Here is a 12,656-nt window from a genome sequence, read left to right as displayed (position 1 = left end):
GTAAAAATATATGTATTTGTTTCTGGAATGAAGACATCAGCCTTAGAAAAAGAATGTTCTTCAGTAGTAAGGCTGCCTTAATACCTCGTTTCTGTAGCTCCAAACATGCTTTTGTGATCCCACAACCACTGATAATAATACTGTTAAAATTAAACCTCTAAAATCAAGGTGTTCTAAGATCCAAACTCAAAAAAAGGTTTTAGATGCATATTTATTTTCTATTAATTTCTGCGTAAATATTGAAAACTTTGAAGAATAGATGGAATGGGTTATTTATAATACTTTGGTAAGTCATTTTTCAAATTCCTTTGAGAACTGTGTTACTATATCCTCATGTGAACAGCTAGACAATTAAGATGAAACAGATGACTAAGAGCTCTGATTTTCCCAGTCAGTCGTCTTCTAATTGTCCTTCCTCATCCTCTTATTCGCCTTCTTTCTCTGTATCTGTTTTCTAATTTGCGTATTTTGTTAAATTCAAGATGTTGATTTTCTCTCAGCAGTTTTTGTATTCTCAGCATGCCAACAAACAGCATCCACAAGGCAAAACAAACCAGCAGATCCGTCCTTTTAAATTGCTAACATAATGATTTGAAAGAGAAAAGTTGTCTGATGCTTTACAAATAATGCTGCTGATCCAGTGCTCTGTTGTGAAATGTTTTCAGGTATGACAACTTCTTGGCCTGATGGAATATTTTAATCTGTTGGATAGAATTAGCCAAGTCCTCCTCATTCAAGCATCTTATGAATGGATTTGCCAGATGGGCAAAGGCTAATATTAGGGATTGTGAAAGCCAGAGGGAGGAGATTGGTTACCAAAGAAACAAATAGATCCTTAAGCAGATATATCCAAGAGATATCCCAAGCTCAGTCTTAACCTGGTCTGGCAATCCATTCTGGCAAAAGATGAAAACTTCAGCTACACATTCAAGAGAACAAAGTGGGAAGAAGAGAAACTCTAGAACTGTTGTGAATCCTTCTTTGCACTATGAAAAACTGCACAATACATTGAAGAAAATTCAGTTAAAATGGTATAAAAACTGGCTTTAGGGCAACATGCAAACTAGAGGCAATAAGACTTTCTGTGAGGGAAGAAGTGCTATCAGTTGAGGGAAGCTGTAATCGGAATTCGTTATTATTTTAAATCTCTTTATCCTAGCCTTGCATGTAGAAAAGACATTAAACTAGAGATGGGTTTGGATGACGATGTGAACAGTCAACTGCTAAATCTACATACTTTTTGCAGCCATTATATCTTATAGACAAGTATCGTATTTTGAAGAAGTTCTCAGACCTTTTGCCAAAAAAGTTTTTTTAAAAAGGTTCATGTGAAATTCCACTATTTCCAAATGAAGGTGAAAAGAATGATACTTGGTTCTGTTCAGACAGGAATAACTACAATCACATTTTCCCTTCATTTTCCTTTTCCAAGTAATTAACTGCAATCCACTGATACTTAAACGTCACGTAGGGCTGCAGTTCTTCCACTTCCCACTTACCGGTCAAAGTGGAAAGATCCAGTTAAGTGCAGTTGCAAGACAGCAAGGCATTACTATCCTGAGAAGGACAAACAAAAAGATATTCTGAAAATTGCCAACAAAAAGACATCCCAGGAAGTTTGAGCCACATTGTGCAAAGGCAGAATACTTTCATTGTTTCATTCATAGGTAACTGGTTGGCTTTTATGTTAACATGAAGTCAAGCAGAGTTTATACAGTAAGAAAAGTGCGGCATCTGGTTTTGTGACATAAAAAATTTGTGTGTTTAGAGGGGATCCAAAGAGAGCACAGAACAGAGTAGAACTGTAAGAAGTTGAAGGTCTTTACCTGAATTTCATTATGGAGAATGACTCGATTCAGAGTTAAATGATGAAGTTGTAAACGGTTAAACTGAAGAGAAAAGAGATGAACAATGGAAAGGTATCTGTTTAGACCTTTTTAGTGGCTTATGAAAGCCTTTCTATATTCTGGTTTTTTAAGTACAGCATTTCTTTTAATGCCATAGATAAAGACGTAGGCGGGCTAGCCTGAAAATCCAGGGGAGGGAATACAGAGTTTCGCTCACACTAAACTGCAGTGCTTAAGTCTGTGGCTCTGTGAAACACCGTGGCTGATGCAGACATCCTGGTAAAGCTGCTCGTAATGCCCGCTTACCTCTGCCGTTCCACACACCGCGTTCCGGGCCGCCTCCGCGCCTCAGCCCCCGCTCACCCACCCACAGGCGGGTTCTCAGAGGTGAGCAAATGTGTTCCTTCCAAGCCTGGCTGGGGCCAGTCCAGCTTGTCTGTCAGCAGCGGTGCAGGGAGAACAGGGGGGATGAGGAGGAGAGCAGCGGTGAAAAGGGCCGGTGGCACGGGGTGCCTGGGCACGGGCCGGCAGGCAAACCGATTCCGATCAAGGTGCGAAGAGCTCCCACAGAGGTGTCCGAGCGGGGGAAGAGAGGGAGCTGTGGCAGAATGACGGGGCATGAGTGTGGATGGGAACGGGAGCACCGGCCCTCGACCAGAGTTGGGGCGGCAGCTCCTCTCCCCGCGCAATCTCGACGGCAGCCATTGGTGGCGCCCGCTGGAAGCGACCGTTGGCAGCGGCCCCGCCCCGCCCGGCCGGCAGGGGGCGCGCGCGCTCAACCGACCCCATCCCGCCCCCGGCCTGTCTGGCGGCCAGCGCCGGCACGGCGGGAGCGGCTTCGCGCCTGCGCGCATCGGCCGGGCGGGGCGGGGATTGGCGGCCGGAGCTGGGAGCGGGCGGGGCGGACCCGGGCCGGGGCCGGCGGCGGCTGCGCAGCTCCACGGGGGCTGCGGCCGGGCGTCTCCGCGGACTCGGTAGGGAGACTCCGCGGGAGGCTGTGACTTCCAGCGGACGACTCGGACGGAGCGTGTTGGTGGCGGCGATAGCTGCAGCAAGGAAGGAAAAAAGGTGAGCGCAGCGCAACGCCTGGCGTGCGAGCAACAGGTCCCGTCCGCGGAGCCGCCGGACCCGGGAGCCTCCCCGCGGCGCAGGCCCGCCGTCCGGCCGGGCCGGAGCCGAGCGGGTGGCGAGGCTGAGTCGAGCTCGGGGGCTCCACGGCGATCCCCGCTCTCCGCCGGCTCGGGCTGCGCCGTGGCCCAGGAACCCAGCCCGCGGGGGCCACTCGGCTACAGGTGTCTGTGCTGCGGGCGCTCGCAGCCGCTGCACGCAGCGCGGGGGCGCCCGGGCCGGGCCGGGCTGGCTGCTGGGAGCCCACTGGCCCGGATCTGCCGGCTGGCGGGCCGAGGCCGGGAGGAAAGTGCCCTGCCTGTGTGTGAGAGGACGCGTGTGCTCGCGTTCCGAGGTCGGAAACTCTTGCACGCCTGATCTGCTGGAGGCGCGGCGCTGCGGAGCGATGCCCCTGTGGAACGTCTGTGTGCCCTGTGCTGTGTTGGAAGGGTTTGCGGGGTCAGATTGAATTAGGTGCTGTAGGTACGACTTCCAGCGTGTTTTATGCCCTTTAGTGGCTCAGGAAGCCCGTAAGGATTGCGTTCTTGTGGCGGCAGTGCTCTCCTGACTGAGGAGCCGCGTTGTGTGCGGGCAGCAACAAAGAGCATGGAGACTAGGAGCTCCTCCAGTCGGACGGCACCGACCGAAACCTGAGTTTCTGGGTATGGCCTTCTGGTAAACCACTGACTTTAACAGTGCATATGCACATCCGTTTAAAATAACTTTCTTACTTATCTCTTCCATGAGACAGATCTCGGGGAAAAAAACATAATGAGGGATGTATTTGAGGGAAGCATCTATTACTGTTTTTGAGTGATAATTCTTAAAGCCACTTCAGTGGAATTACTTGAGCATAAGCTAGCTACGTGGTTGACTGGCTATGACAAAATACTTGCATTGGTGTTGACATTTGGGTGTCTGTAGGCAAACTTCTAAAGAAGTTCTGGTGTTGTTGTAAATGCCCTCTGGCTCAGTGTGCAGCTTCTTGTGCTTTCTAAAGACCTTTCTTCTGGAGGGTCGAGATGCTTTTCCTGAATTTCTTAAAAATGGGGTAGTTTTTGATTGCTGTTCGAGCCTGGCTGTGTTTTATACACATTAACTGTCTTCTGACATGCTGTGGTCCCAAAAGCCCTCTGTATTTCACGTGTTAAAAGGTTAATTAATGGTTAGTATTGTAGGTGGATTAATGAGGCATCAAATATTTATATTGCAGCACTTTGAGCCAGCGTAGTAGATTGTTAAATTTAATTAACATGTCTGTTATTACAGTAATACAGAGTTAAGTGCTAGTACGTGATCGCCTAACTCTTCTCAAAGTAATGCTTCCGAACTTCACATCCAGTGCTTCTGATGTTGCTTTGAGTTCTGTAGAATGGCTATGGACAGTAGTGCTTGGTGCAAAGATTATGATGGCTTTACCTGAATCTCATTAAAACTAGTTTCAAAAGAACTGAGCTTACTTAAAAATGGAAATGGAAATATTTCTTCACTGAACCGATTTACTGCCTTCGGAATTCGGAGTAGTTGCTCAGGCCGTTGAGGAGTGTCAGATGTCTTTCATTACCACAACAATACCTGATATAGAAACACTAAACAAGGTTGCAGAGGTTACCATTCATACCGAGGATTGTGGACACAGAACACTTCATGTAGTCTGAAGCTTGTAAGGATCTGTTTTGTATAGGCGTAACCATATTTTTTAACACCCAGTTTGGTGCTTTGTAATTAAAATCTCTTGCTGGAGTTCGAAGCTGCAGTTTTTTAAAAATCCCGCAGAATTTTCAGATGTAAATTGTGTTGGGATGTCAAAGACTGGCTCTTAGCACCAAGTATTAACAGTTCTGACTACCTGTTTCAGCTGTTCATTTTTTTTTTCTTCCAGTTTACACTTGTGATTAACAAGCGTTCTTTTACAATGTTGGGCTTTCAGAATGCTGTAGGCTAAGATTTCCAGCGATTTGCTACTTCTTAGGTGGCAGGATCCATGTTTGTATTCATATGCTGTGGTTAAAATCCTTAAGTATTCTAGCAACGGGCTTCTATTTTCTTTCTTTATTTTAATTTTCTCAGTGCGATAGGTAGCGTTGTGGAAGGACTCGACATTATGGTTTTTGGAACAGTAGTATAATTACAACTTTGGTCATTCATTAGAAAGCCTCAATGTATACTTGTAAATATTAATTAAGTACCGTTGTGTTGTTTTCCTTCTATTAATGAACAAACAGTTGCTGGTACACCTGTGAGTGCAGAAACTGTTTTCAGGGGAGTGTTCAGTGATTTAACTTTGGGTACAATGGCTGGTACCATGTTTTATTATAATCTGGCTCAGTTTTTTAGCAATTGTGACAGAAGTGTTTTGTCTGTGCATTCTCCTTCCTGCACTTTCAATTGAGTTATATTATAAAATGTTTTAGGTGTAGTTATTTTAAAATTTTATTTTAAAATTCCAAAGAGGAAAAACTATAAAAAACTGTAAATATCTGTATAGTAGTTCATATACCAGGCTATTTGAAAGTGAGCTTTGTGGCTTTCTGGTTGGTTTTTTTGTTGTTGTTTTGTTTTTAAATGGAAACAATAAGCTGTGAGTACCTATAGGTAAAGAGATGCTTATACAGCAAAGGTGTTTAATTGCAATTAATACAAAGCTGTGTAGGAAGAAAAAAAGGCCCAACTAGATGTTTGCATCGGCTACATTAGAAAGTAAGTAGTTACTGTTGGTAATGCAGAATTGTACAGGGAATGGTTCTGTTCTTTAAAGTGGGGAACACAGTAAGTTCGAGTATCTGGGCAATACATTGAGATTTGGATTCAGATCCTTCAGCTATTTGGGACAACTTACAACCTACATCTGTCAGTTCCAAAAGGAATGCCTTACGTGCCAGCCTGGTGGGTCTTGTGTTGTGAGACACTTCCCAGTGCCAGCCAGTTTTGTTCTTGAGGGAGTAATGCTTGGGAAGGGACTGTCTGGCAGGAGGTATGGTCAGGCACAAAATGATGATGTGAACCCATGTTCCTGCTTGTAGTCACAGTTCTGAATGATGAGGAGGAGTATTTTATTGAACATGATCCTAAATTCTGGGAATTATTTGTTTTCAAGCTTTCTCTTTAGTTGTATTCTTGGCTAAATTTGCCAGTTCTTACAGATGATGAGCCTGACATTTGAACAGCATCTATAATTTGCTCTTGTTGTAGAGGGGAGCTTGGTTGGTTGTCTGTGAGCTAAGCCTAGTAGGTGGCATGACATTTGGATTCTGTTGTGGACTTAATTCTTTCTTGTTAGATGCCAAATAATTAGATACAGAGAAATAAATAGTTTCATCGTATGTGCAATTATATGTTGCATAAAGATCGCCTGGATGCCTTGTTTCCTGAATTTATTTGCCTAATTGCATCATCTGTCTGTTCTGGTAGGCCATAAGTGTCTTACAAAAAGTGCTGAGTGAGAAATAGTTACTGTGGTTTTATGCTAACAATTTTAGTTGTTGATTTTGGTTTAATTTTTGTATTTAATTTTTTTTTTAATTTATTCTCTAGAATTAGAGAACAGTCTTGACAATTGGAGCACGTGATAGTGCAGCTCATGGCTGATAACTGTAAACTTCAGTATTCTTTTGCTATGCTTTATCAGCACTAAAAATGAACTCCCATCTCCCTGACAATTCTGAAAGAACAAAAGGTGATAGATGGACATTCTGGAGAAGGAGGTTCTTTAGAGAAATAAGATAGAAAACAAACTGTAAATTTTATCCTTGTCTTGATTTATCTTCTGGGGAAGTCTGGGAACAGACAACTCAAAGACCCTCATAGGTGCTGTTGTGGGGGAAAAAGTAATTCAGTACTGGATGTGATTTCTGATAAGGTTATTTTAGAAGTGGTGGAAGAGGTAAATGATCTTTTACAAGAGGCATAGACGGTACTCAAATATTGTATAGTCAGTGCGTCAGCATCTAAAGCATGTAACTGTATTTGGATCAGCTGTTGCATGAATAGTCAATATGAATTTTTGTTGTCATGGTGTGAAGTTCTTCAGTGGTATCTTCATGCTCTGAAGTGTTGAATTCAGCGTACCTGAATCCTTCAGTAACCAGGAAGTGCCAGTGCAACCTCAGTAACTGCTCTTTGGCCTGGCAGTGCCTGCTGGGAGCTGAACGTATGCATTCCTGCCTTAGGGCTGGAAAAGAAGTATTCAGCTTGTAGTGCTGAGATGATTAGTTATGGAGTTCTGTTTACAAATATATGTTGTCCCCCTTTGATCACATCTACTACTGCCTAAGAGTGTTACTTAGTTGAGTAGTATGCTGCTATAAATGTTTCTGGTGATACATATACAGATTATTCTTAGCTATATAATGGCATGTGAGTGGCTGGCACTTAATGAGGTATAGGTAAAAATAATCAAACTTAAAGTTCATCTTGTTCAAGGCTGAAAAGCAGGTAAAATGTAACTGGTTTGATGCCTTGGTAAAAATGCTGTTAAGAGAAAGGACTTCACTTGATGTTTCCCTAGGGCCGATTCTTGGTCTCTGAGTGACAAAAGAGATCAGTCAGTTGAATATTAAAATGTAAAAACCAAGTGTTTTGAACTGAGATGATCTTCACAATCAAGGACAATGAAGGTATATGCCTTGGTAACTAATTCTCTATTTATCACTTATTTAGGAGCTGGTCTTTGGTGCAGCAAAGGAGAAACCTAGAGAGAGAGAAGCATCTTTTTCTTCATGGCTGTTAGGGTACTGAGTTGCTAAATTCTATAGCACAGTGGATATCACGAAAACTTTGTTTTTACAGTATGATGTCACTGCATGTAAAACTCATGCTTGTCCTTAATATCAGATGATTCAGTGTTCCTTTACTGTCCTGATGGAAAATTAATGGTCACCCGTGTTTATCGCCTTTAATCAAATTGCTCTTGCTTTGTCTGCTACTGCTAAGGAAAGTTGAGATAAGTTAATCATGGTTTAATGCGCTGTATCTTGACTAAGAAAACTTAAGCTGCTTTTGTAGAGGAAAAAGAAAAAGGGTTAGATGACTGCATTGTGTTTAATAGATGTTAACTGCAAATCTAATATTGGCAAAAAGTTGTTTTCAGAGAGCAGTCTCTCCCAGTGTCTGAAAGGACATGATGTCAGCAGACAAACAGTCCTGTGTTAGTGGGAGAATATAGTATTAGTGGAAATCACGTGCTCTGCAGAATCTGTAGGATCAAGAAGTGATGGAATTGCTCAGTGTCAACATGCAATAACATTTACATTTTGTTTAAATAGTGTTAGAAGCTTTCAACTGTAGGGAAGAGAGTGAAAATTGAACTGGATAGGTATTTAAAGGTGGTGATTGATGTTGTGGGATAATTAAACATAATGCAAGCTTGTACCATTTCGTTTTTTTTTTTTTTTTTTTCCAGTAATCAAAATGCGTTCTAAATCAGTAACCTAATTACTTACCAGGGAGGAATTAGCACAGTCCCTTAGAGTAAATGAGGTAAAAGCTGATCAGGTTGGTATTGCCTTGTTTGTTGGGCTGCCTAAATGACTTAGGAGCCCAGTAGTATTTATCTGGGTTTTGACCAGCGGAATAGCTTTTGTCTTTATTTTTTTTTAAGAGCTGTAAACAGTGCTAGAAGTCTGTTTGAACCTAAGTTCTTAGTAGATTAGTGGATCTCTTTTACTGTCCTCCCTATGAGGACAGGCTGAGGGAGTTGGGCTTGTTCAGCCTGGAGAAGAGAAGGCTGCGGGGTGACCTCATTGCAGCCTATCAATACCTGAAGGGAACCTACACCCAGGAGGGGAGTAAACTGTTCAGAAGGGCTGATAACAGCAGGACTAGGGGAAATGGTTTTAAGTTGAAGGAGGGAAGATTTAGGTTGGATGTTAGGGGGAAGTTCTTTACTAGGAGAGTGGTTAGGCCCTGGAACGGGCTGCCCAGGGAGGTTGTGGATGCCCCGTCCTTGGACGTGTTTAAGGCCAGGTTGGACGGGGTCCTGGGCAACCTGATCTGAATGTGTATGTTTGGTGGCCCTGCTAGGCAGGGGGGTTGGAACTACATGATCCTTGGGGTCCCTTCCAACCCGGGTGATTCTGTGATTCTGTGATTCGTGAATTATCACCTTGATTCTTGCCCATTCTTAGACTGTTAAGTGTGTGCTGTTTTCTTAATTCAAGACTTGATGGTCATCAATTGATTCTCCACGTAGCATGTTCCTTCAAGCTGTTATGAGCACTAGCAGAAGTGGCTGGTTACCTGACTTCAGTGGGAAGAGGAGGAAGGAGTCACTCCAAGACTTCTGCAGTCTAATAGGCACTTTCTGACCTTATATTTCTTCTTCATTGACTCATCAAGCAAGATAAAAAGATTAAGGATTGAAAGTATCTTAAGAAAGCTAGGAATCCAAAAAAAGTAAATGGCACACATCCTGCTTCCCAAAAGAAAAAATCACGAGGGTGTTTTTAAGATAACAGAATGGGCAGAAAGCTTTTCAAGGACTGGTTATTTCAATGTATTTTGTAGGTTGCTTCTTTAAGTTTTGCCAGATTTCAAGTAAGGAGAGGTCAGAATGATGTGCGATGAGAGCTATTTCTTCTTGGCTGAGAAACAGAACGCTGCACCTGCTTATATGATGTTCTGAAGTGACAGCTAAATGTTACTTTGGCTTACAGCTTATGGAGTCATTTTTAATTTATATTGTTTGTACTTCGATATCAATACGTTGTTTAGACTAGTAAGCCTCTTGCTATTAGGGAGTAGTTATATGATCAATTTTGAGTAGTCCTGGTATATTGATTTTCCTTAGATCTTTCTGTTTATTGTGGACTTGTGTTTTTGCTGTTACTGTTTTTTGCAGCTTTTCTGTTGGCTTTTTTTTTTGTTGTTGTTATCTTAAATTCTCCACTTCTGCAGCCCTTCAAAGACAAGTCATTCTCAGTGCTGGATCTCTAAATAGACAATACAGACAATATGAACAAGGAAACAAAGGTTTTCTATGTTGGACCACAGCTTTCCTACACCCTGATAAGTCTTACGACCTTTTGCTTTCTCCTTCCCATCTAGTTTGGTGCTTTGTCTCAAGGTTGGCTTGGCCTGTAAAACAGTAGCTATACTTAACATTTCATTTTGTGGTGCTGTCTGTGTTATTTATATCTTCTGATGCTTATATTATATGAAGTCTCATTACAACTTTTATTTACCTCTTCTATTTCTGTGGTAAATTTCTCTGTAAGAATGAAGTTACACAGGAATATTGCTTTTTTATGAGGCATAATGACATGCTAGTCTAGTACAATGAGAAGCGGAACTCTCTGGCACTGAGCTAATTTTTAGCAAGTGCGTGGTGAGTTGACTTGATGTCTATGAAGCGTAATAAAATTGAGGCCTCCAGTGTCTTCAGAACTGGTGAGAAAGTTATTTTTGACCACGGTGTCTGTTTGCTATATGTTGTGTAGAGTGCCAGCCAGAAAACTAGCAAAATGCTGAATGTATCTGGAAGGGCATCAAGATGCCAGAAGACATCCCAGTGCAGCTATGCAAAAGCCCTGCTATCTTCACTCTGGTTCAGGTCTTTGCATTTTAGGAGTACATAGCAGAATAAAAAGAAAGATGGAAGAGGGCATTGAAAACACTGGAGGGATGGAGCCTTCTCAGAAGAAATCAGAAGGATGAAATCTGTTTGAAGAGAAGAAGGCTGGAAGGGAATGTGTTGGAGATTTAAAAAAATAAAAATAAAAATAAAAAAATGCAAAGGGTAATGGATGATTAAGTACAGCATGACATTGATTAAAACTACAGGTTTGAAACAGCTAAAAAGAAAAAAACTGGCACTTTACGTAGTGGGTAGTGAATGGCTTTTATTGCCATAGGAACATATGTAAGCATCCAGTGTCATGTTCATACTGATTCCTTGACCATGTTTGATGGTTCATGTTTGAAAATGTAGCATTGATGTCTTTAATAAAAAAAAAAAGATGGATGCACAGGTTATCACTTAAAAGTATGTCTGGTTGCCTCAATCAGACGGCTGGATGGACCATTTGTCAGACCCAGTAAGGTATGTCTGAGATTATCCTGAACAACAGGAAATCTAGTTTTATGGCTTACTGAAATTTGTTCTGTACAAATATGGCAGATAATCCCAACCAGATACTGTATTGCATTGGGCTGTAAGCATGTAATGTGTGTAACAAGTTGGAGCTGAATGTATTTATTTCGTTTAATGGAAGTGAAGAGCTGGGAGATCAGAGCAAAGAAGAATCAGAATCTAAATATCTCAGTCTGTCTGTCTGGTAAGACACTCGAAGTTCGCCTGTGAACTCCTGTCTTCCAAAACGTTGTATTTTGATTTGTGGAAGGTTGGTGGGAGGAACAGCCTGCAGAGTTGGACAGAAAGGCCTAATAAGTATGTGCAGGCTCTTCTTGAAACTTGGAGTCTGCTTCCTGGCTGATCAGTGGTGGTTGTAATTTATAAACCTCACGTGAAATGTTGTATGTATTTAACCATAATGAAAAGTACATGGGTAACAACCGCACAATACAGATTTCAATTGTATTTAATAGGTTTTGTGAAATCTGAAATACCACCTCTCTGGGAGTAAAGTATTGAAGATTTGTGTATGATTTTATTTAAGTGAAGAACTTGAGTTGCAAACCTGCATTAATGTATAAGCCACTTTTAGACTTCTGGTGAGAACTTCATGTCGGTGAGAACTTCATAAGGTTTCTCCCTCTGTCAACATTTTTGAAGTCTTTTTTTGTACAAATATTTAATGACTGCAGCTGCATACCTACGTGGCTGAGTAGTGAGTGCAGACCAGTTTTGTGTTCTGTCTTAAGTGCGCATTCCTGTCAAGTCTTAGAAGGATATTTAACACTGTTCTTTTGGTGTTACGTATGTTCGAGCTGTTTATGACTTCTGTAGTTGGGACTTGATGTGACAATTAAAATTCCATGCAAGACTTCAGTTCTTGGATTTTAAAGCTAATTTGAAGTTCAGTATTCAGCCTTTAAGGTGCATAATATGACTAATAGATCCTGTTCACCTTAGCGTGTAAACTGTTAAGCAATTAGTAATTATTTTTCCTCACTTTTTTGGTATTTATTTTCTTGACTGGATCTGTGATGCATCTGATTCTAGCTACTTAGTGAGACACTTGCTTAGCTTGCAGTTAAACCACAGCAGTTCTTAACAGGCTTGGTGATTTCTCTTAGCTTTTCACGTTCAGCTCCTCTGCTTCAGTTTGTCACTTGCAGGCATGGCCAAAATGCTAGTTCCCAAGTCATTTAAGTTAATAGTGTGAGGTCTAAGGGAGAGAACCCAAATAAAAGATGCCCAAATAAAAGACACAGTACAGAAGTGGCTGAGGTGTCAGCACACATTGCCTTCTGCTAACTCTGCTTTTGAAAGGATCAGTGATTTCTGATGGGAGCAGAGTCTACAGCTGAGAATAGTAACTTAATCTGCTACAATGAGATTTGTTAGAACTTGTCTATCAACACTGTTAAGCTTGCTGTCTCTCAAGTTCAGCCTATTATGCAGCATTTTTTTCTTCTTTTTTTGGAAAAAAAAAAAAAAAAAAGAGGAAAAGTAGTAATTTTTTTTAATGATTTCCTTGCAGCAAATTCTATCTCTAACTTCAAACCTGTACTTCGAGAAACTTAGAAACAATCCAGTTTATTACTGCTGACCATTACACTATTCTAGGTTTTGAAGTTTAA

The 12,656-nt window shown here is 41.7% G+C and overlaps 1 protein-coding gene across 1 annotated transcript in view; it reads left to right on the top strand.

The window, feature by feature from the left end:
* Window positions 1-2,774: 2,774 nt before the first annotated feature.
* Window positions 2,775-12,656, top strand: part of PALS1 (protein associated with LIN7 1, MAGUK family member) — a 51,264-nt gene continuing 41,382 nt past the window's right edge. Inside the window, exon 1 of the mRNA XM_042863823.1 lies at window positions 2,775-2,915. The gene's annotated coding sequence lies outside the window, so the exon portion shown is untranslated. The remainder of the gene's footprint in view (window positions 2,916-12,656) is intronic.

The sequence above is a fragment of the Lagopus leucura genome, unplaced genomic scaffold (genome assembly GCF_019238085.1).
Source record: "Lagopus leucura isolate 7727_CA_CO unplaced genomic scaffold, USGS_WTPT01 Super-Scaffold_1, whole genome shotgun sequence".
Taxonomy (NCBI): Eukaryota; Metazoa; Chordata; class Aves; order Galliformes; family Phasianidae; genus Lagopus; species Lagopus leucura.
This window is presented reverse-complemented; position numbering and strand designations above follow the sequence as displayed.